This window comes from Athene cunicularia (genome assembly GCF_003259725.1).
Source record: "Athene cunicularia isolate RWA chromosome 15 unlocalized genomic scaffold, athCun1 chr15_part1, whole genome shotgun sequence".
Taxonomy (NCBI): domain Eukaryota; kingdom Metazoa; phylum Chordata; class Aves; order Strigiformes; family Strigidae; genus Athene; species Athene cunicularia.
Genome location: NW_020799121.1, coordinates 13,657,813 through 13,665,067, shown reverse-complemented (window position 1 = coordinate 13,665,067; position 7,255 = coordinate 13,657,813). Strand labels below are relative to the sequence as shown.

Genomic DNA, 7,255 nt, shown 5'->3' with positions numbered 1-7,255 from the left:
ACGCTGGGCTCCGCTGCCCGGAGCGGCAACAGGAGCAGGAGGAAGAGGAGAAGAAGAAAAGCCCTGACACTCATCGCGGCCGCCCCTAGCAACCGCGCGGTTACTAGGGGCCGCGGAGCATCACGGGAAGGGCGCGGTCCGCCCCGCCCCGGGGACTCACGGGAAGCAGGGGGGCGGCGGGCGCGGGGCATGATGGGAAGGGGGTCGGCCAGCCCGGGCGCCATGGCGGGAGGTGACGGGGCGCTGGGGCTGGTTCTCATCTCTTTCCAGTCCCAGCGCAGAGAGATTTGGGATGAGGAAACGCACGGGGCCTTTGGCTGCCCCCTCGCCTTACCGCTGCCATCGTGGTGGTCTCAGGTGTCTGCTCGTGCCACCCAGCCCTTCAGAAAGAGCCCAGCATGGCGGTGAAGTGGGTGCCGGTGGGCCCTCGGCACCGAGGCAAGGGCAGTAGGAAAAGGTGTAAGGTTTAGTGACCTACATGTAGGCCACGAATGTGGTAAAAAAAAAAAAAAAAAAAAAAAAAAAAAAAAGTGAGGAGTGGCCCTTTGTGAGCTATAAAATCCTATGTTTGGCATATTTTTGCAACTTTGTTTTTAGTAGACTGCTTTTCTTAAACTGATTTTTAAAGCCTTACCGATTTCCTTCTCGTTTTGAAAATGCCATGCTTAATGTTCAGTGTGCATATTCATGAATTAGTTCCATTAATAATCTTGCAATATATACAGGTATTTTTGTACTAATTTGGAAAAACTGAGCTAGAGTGACTAAACGATTACAGTTCCTTATGGTTATCTTACAGATGTTAACACTGAGGCTTCAGTTTCAACCAAGAGATCATTTTCTAAAACTGAACTGGCTGGAGTTTGTGTTCTGCATTATCTCATCAAAAGCAACTTTGTTTATGCACCAAACTGACAAGTACATCGTTAAACAGTTTCTTATTTTTCTGACCAGGTTTGTTCCTATTGTCTTGGAAGGGAAGCTGACCAAAGCTTGAAAATCATGAGAGGGCACGTTGTCTTTTATGTTTAATACACTTGACTGCTCTCTGTGCCAGTCACAACATCTGAACAGCACGACTTCATGCCAGCATGCAAATTTTGTACATTGGAGATGTTCCAGCTTCTCTTATTGAAAACTGAAGTAATTCCACAGTGCACGCAGCGTCTTTGGCACTTCTTTGCACTGTCCTCTGCTGCACAAGAGCCAATTATTCACAAAGGTGTTGGTGAGTTGTGCAAGACAGACTATTGTCTGCTTCACGCAGTACAAGGCTACCAAGGTCATTTGATCTTACCAAAGAGCTGGTAACTTAGGGTGGATTTGAAATAGTTCTGTATCATGTGGCAAAGTCCTGGAGACATACGTCTTCTTGGAAAGACCTCATTCTTCTAAGGATGGGGTGACATGAAGATGAAAATCCACTGTACTCCACTGTACTTCAGACCTCTGTGTGCCTGACATGCAATAATAGTCTCCCCTGGGTCTCCATTCTGCATTCCTTCTGTTAAATGTAACCCAAAGTTACTGTATCTGCCTTCTTCCTCGGGGAAGAACTGATGGGTTTAGTCTCTGTTTCATTGCTGTTTCTGAGATTATTTTGATTCAGTTGGAAACATTCATGCATTTCCTTTCAGTAAGGTCTCCTAAATTATGTTACTAGTATTGGGGATATTTTTCAGGCTTGAAGAAGAACAGTAACCTCATGTACACTTCCATTTTGAAAAGTGACTATAAAAATGGCATCATAGGACTCATTTTTGTTTCTCACTAAGTCTGTGGTAGGACTGGCTTCAGCCATAGAAGAGAATATGTGCCTATATTTGGAGGAAATAATGGGAATCTTTAAAAAGCAGTACCTTTTATTGTCCCACAGCAGGGAAATGTGTTGACTTTGCCAGTTTACTCTCTTAGGTTTGCATATTCGTAGCTATGTTCAGGACATATCGGTGTACTACTTGAAAACTCTCGTGTCTTTGGCCCCGCTTAATAAAGCAGATAGGCACAGGCTGTAGAAGTTGGCTGAGGACCTGTTCACAGCTAGCAGAGTGAGAAGAAGGAGGCCTTAGGCAGGGAACAGTCCCCTACATAAAGGAGGCTTTTTTTTCTGCTTGTTAAAAGGCAAGTGGAGGTCTTTTGTCCTATTAAGCAAGTGAAGTTTCTGTATCCTCTTGCTTGGGGGAAAGTAAAACAGATTTTGGCGTTTTACCCGATTGCTGTGGTGGTTGGCCCAGCTGGGAGAGGCAAGCCTGCAGGAAGGAACAGTTTGAGCACGTGGCTGCTCTCCCCTTCGCTGCCATGTCTTTGAGATCAGACATCTCTCAGGGTGAAGCTGGCTTAAGGGCTCCCTGAACTTCCTTGGCTGATCTCCCAGACACTACATCTGGTCGGTTCACAAGGATGAAGATGTTTCTCCTACCTAGAAGTCCTGCAAATTTTGAAACTTGTAATTTAGTTTGCAGGCTTGGAGGGAGAGTGGTGCTTAGTTTACTGTTTATCATCGTTGGTCGTATTCTGCCTTCTGTATCCCTTGTTCAGCTGCAGTGTCATGAGATAATCGATATTAAAGCACCTCTACTTGTTAGTTCACACATTTCTGATGCATTTAAAATCAGTAACAAGGGCTGTTGACAATGCACAAGGGAAAATAAAATTTAATAGATTCTTTTTGCGTCCAGAATTACTTTGCAAAGCTGATGGTGCGCAGGGGACCAGATTCCTAGATGAAAAGGAAGCTTTGCTGAAATCTGCGAGCTACTCACAAGCACAGATTGCACCCTGTATGCATGTGGGCAGGAGCTGGATGAATAAGGAGATATTATTTCTTACTGCATCTACCATTGAAATAGAATAGAACTGGGCAACAGTTCAATAGCAAAGTATAATGTAATTAACCTTTCTTCTCGTGACTGATTCTTTTTTTTTTTTTTTTCCAGAAGTAAGTTAGGGCTTTACTCAGGCCAACAGTTCACCGAAACCCATCTCCAGTACTTGCTGTAAAAGAGGAATAGGATGAACATAGCTGTTGTGTCACTTCAGTTTCCTCTTTATTAATGTTTAAGTGAGTAACTCTGAATTCCTTAACTGCACAGTGTGATAGTTCAATGAAGTCATGAAGCCTCTCCAGAAATACATACACAGAACCAGAATGCAGTATGTCTGTAAAGAAAATAGAAGAAACCCCCCTCTTTGTCATACAGAGAAGGCAAGACAAAAGCCAAGTATAAGAAAAATAATTTGAAAAATCCTACTACCACAAAAAACACCCTTGTGTGAGACTTCTGAAGCAGGTTCCAAAGAGCAAACTCCTCAGTATGTAGGACAGATCAGGACATTAATAAATAATGCATGTTCGCCATCACAGAGATTTTAATTTATCCTATCAACATGAGTCAATTAATAATTAAAAAGGGCACTGTGATCCTCATATGGGAGGTCCTATAACATGAAAATTCAAGCAGTTTAAGATGCAGTAGATTGCTCTCTATTAAAAAACATGTTAAGGGATTGACTGTATTACTATCTTAATTATATTTTAAGCAGTGAGATTTTGATGTGCATTTAGGCGTTATAGTGTGGCATTTGCAATCCAAACATTACAGGATTAAGTCTCACCAAGTACAGTAAAACCAGGGGAAGTAACTGATTATAAACACAAATAAAACTAACACAGATGTCTTTTATGAAATGCTACGACTGAGCATTACATTTCAGTTTCATCCAAGCTTATTTTAATAATTCAGTTAAATTTAAATTTTTAACTATATAACTTTCACCACAGCCCTTCCCTTTTAAAATTACTTGAGGTTTAAATAATTTACAAAATTACTGCTGTTCCTCAGAACAAAAGACACTAGAGTTTTCGAAGCAGCACATCAGTATCTGTCCCGAACATAGCTATGAATATGCAAATCTAAGTGAGTTTTGTCAATATGTTTTTCTGCAGCAGGTTAATGATAGAAATTCTGCCCATGGACACATATCCTTTTGATTAAACTGTTTAATTTTATTTTTGGACATTTAAACTAACTCAGAGTAGAATTAGCTTAACCATGGTCTTCCTAAATTAAGATGGATGAGGTGTCCAAGCAATTTGTTTGCTGAATGTGTCCTGCTGTTTCTGAATGCACCATATCCAAGGCTTTTAATTCACTCAGGTTATAGTTTTAGGAAATTTTGAGTAATAAAAAACGCTAAACAGAGTTACTATCACAAAAGAGCTTCTCTAGGAAGTGGTATAATTCCTGTTACTTTAAACTTTTAAAATTAGGAGAAAATCCTAAGAGGAAACAGTTTTGTGTGTGCATTACTTGGTCTAAATATCTATTTTCAGCTTGATGCCATTCAAAACAATTTTACCACCAACCAAAAGTCAGAGTCACCATTAAACTACAATATCTTGTCTTTTATAAAGAAGCTGTATGACTTGGGTGAGGTTCTAAACAAACTGAGGGAGAAACCGATACACAAAATAAATCAGCTCTCCAGGATTTCAGACAGATAGGATTTAGGAGATCCTAGTTCCCCATCCTGAGATGGTGATCTTCTGACTCTGCATCTTCTCTTGACTCTCCCGTGAGGAGACGTCTGGTATCATCCTTTTCTCATTAGTTTTCTGTTTGATGCTGACTGTGGTGTCTTGAACTTCTTCATCTTTTCAGGGCAAACATTGGTTTTGCTCTCTGACAAATCACTTTAAAAATTCGAGTGGACAGGCATTTTTAATTAGAGTCAAAACAAAGTCAAATCAGGCTGAAATAAACTGCATTCTGTTCTAGCACAACATTAGCCCTTAAATAAATAGTGAGAAGCCTGGGCTGCCTCTGTACAGCAGATGGCATTACAGGTAATATTTATCATACTCCAATCCCAAGGCTAAGATACTAGGGAGGGAGGATTGACGTCAGCTACAAGTGAATCAGTCTTAATACAAGATGAACAATTGCTTGTGCCTTCAACAGTTGATTACATTGTACAGCACTTCTGCTTCACGCTCCCCGTTGCATTTATTAGTCTGTCTGAGCAAGCCTAACAGGAAAAGTTCATTTTGTTTTGCAGCTTAAATGGACTGATGATGTAAATAGATCTTGGACTTTGAGGTGGGAAGATTCCACCCAGCTGCAGTAACCAGGGGGATGCCCTTTGCCCCAGTTTTTGTGCCAAATTTGTGCATTTGAGAATTTTAAAACAAATATCACTTGGCAGGATATCGACCCTCAGGGTACAAGAATAATACAGAGTGAGCCAGCGGGGCATGTACTGGGAGGGATTTACGGGGAGATCTATCAGGACTGATACTGAACAGTGGGGAAAACCAAGTCTGTCCTATTTCATTAAAAATGTTTGGGTTTTGTCTTACAGAAGCCGAGTGATCCTCTGACTGAAAGCCAGTAGCAATTTTTCATCTGGGTACAGTGTCATCACACAGGAGTGAAAGAGTTCAGCAGAGGTTACTAATTATTACGTAAATGATGTAGTCTTACCTTGGGTGTCTGGGCAGACCTGGGAGGGTGACCAGGGATGGAGGAGTGTGAACTGCTCACGGTATGCTTTGTCTTGGGTCTTGCCTTACCAAAACACACAGTCATGCTCTGCCAACTCTGTTTGACAGCTTTGTGCTCATACTGAGTTTCTCAGTCTGGGAGCCACGGCTGATTGGCAGTGGGGTACAGAGAGCATCCCGTCCTGCCCTGCGAAACACGCTGTGCTGAGGCGTGGGGAACTCGGGTTTAGTCGGAAGTGTGGCAGCGGGTCACAGGTGGAGAAGCGATGCACGCTCGGCAACTGTAGGACAGATCACCTTGCACTAAGCAGAGCTGCCTTAGGGCACCCTGGCACTTAGGCAGGATTGAAATCTGCTGGGTTAAGGAAAAAGGGGTTAGGACAGGCTGGACTTTCCCTGGAAGGGACCTGAACGAGAAGGAGGAAGAATAAGGGAAGGGAAGGAATGCATCTGAGGGGGAAACCCTGAAAATATGTGCTTCCCTTTCCTGTTAGAGATACAAGAGGGGGTGAGGCAGCAACGTTTGCTGCTGAGGAGAACCACCTTGCAAGTACTGTTTGTCATCTCACACGCCCTGATGGGCCTTGGCAGCCCCAGCACACCCTTATCTCCAGCATGTTGGCAAACTCGGCTGTGCCGCAGTTTCCTAATTCACCAAGGCTGGGACCGAGCTGCTCTTTGTGTTCCCTGCACTTTCCTTCTCCCCATTCTAACGGGCAGATTAATTTTTTTCATCATTTGGGGTACAATTTCAGCTTTAAGCAGAAAATGTTCACGCGTTGCTTAAGCCTCTAGCAGTTTAAAGGGAATATTGCTCTGTCAAGATACACAGCAAGTGAAATGCCTACTGTCTCTTAACACTATTATAATGATGGTGCTTCACTAACATTCCCCATGGGCTGGGTCCATGGAGTATGCCACAAAGTTTTCCTTTCACTGGAGTCAGCTTGGGGTTGTTTCACACCTACCTTTGCTTTATTTACACCCGCCTGTTGTTTTGTTATTTACAGATCTCGGGTTACATAATGCAGCAGCAGCCTCCTTAACGGGTCTACGGAGAAATTAAATGAATTTGCACCCGTTGCGCAGAGCTGCCTGCTAGGAACTTCCAAAGGGACAAACCATTATCTGAGTGTGGAAAACCGAGCTACAGAAGATAAGGAATTGGGTCTTTTTGAAGGGTGTTTAAAATGTTGATGCCTTGAAGTTGTTGGTATCTTTGAAGTTGTCCAGGGGGGCACCCAAAAGCCGTCTCGCTGCCTTCGTATCACGCTCACCTGCAATTAAAATAATTTTAGCGGGTTTTTTGTGCGATGACTGCACGCTGCGGCCTTCTCGTGAGGGTTTTGTTTGGCATTTCACGTCCCGTACCCAAAATGGATTAATGCTCTGCACTTTCATGAATTTCCACAGAAACCACACAAACATCACGTGCTGTCGTGAGCTGGCTCTCTCCCTAACTGCACCCCGCCGGGGAAAACAGGAGGAGTCGTCCTTTAAAAATAAATTTTTGTGTGGTATGACTCACATAACCGTCCTTAATAGCCAGAAAGTACAAACGGCCACCGAGTCCCTTCAAGTTATTTGGAGCACGCGAGACATGCGGCCCGATATGGGCGTGGAGGGCAAGTATCTGGGTTAGGCGCAGCCTCGCTCGCCCCGGTGTTGAAAACATAATTGGAATAATTACAGGTAAAAACCAGCAGCAAGCCGGGGAGCCGTCCGCCGGGCCGGGCCGCGGGGCGCTGGGGC

At 43.6% G+C, this 7,255-nt stretch overlaps 1 long non-coding RNA gene across 2 annotated transcripts; it reads left to right on the top strand.

Moving 5' to 3' along the window:
- The first annotated feature begins 194 nt into the window (after positions 1 to 194).
- On the top strand, positions 195 to 6,885 carry LOC113485998. Of its 2 annotated transcripts, none has more exons than XR_003399508.1 (3): positions 195 to 232; positions 955 to 1,228; positions 5,362 to 6,883. It is a non-coding gene; the product is annotated as an uncharacterized LOC113485998 (long non-coding RNA). The 2 variants fall into 2 exon arrangements; XR_003399507.1 differs by lacking the exon at positions 195 to 232 and adding an exon at positions 301 to 457 and having other exon boundaries at positions 800 to 1,228; positions 5,362 to 6,885.
- The last annotated feature ends 370 nt before the right edge of the window (positions 6,886 to 7,255 follow it).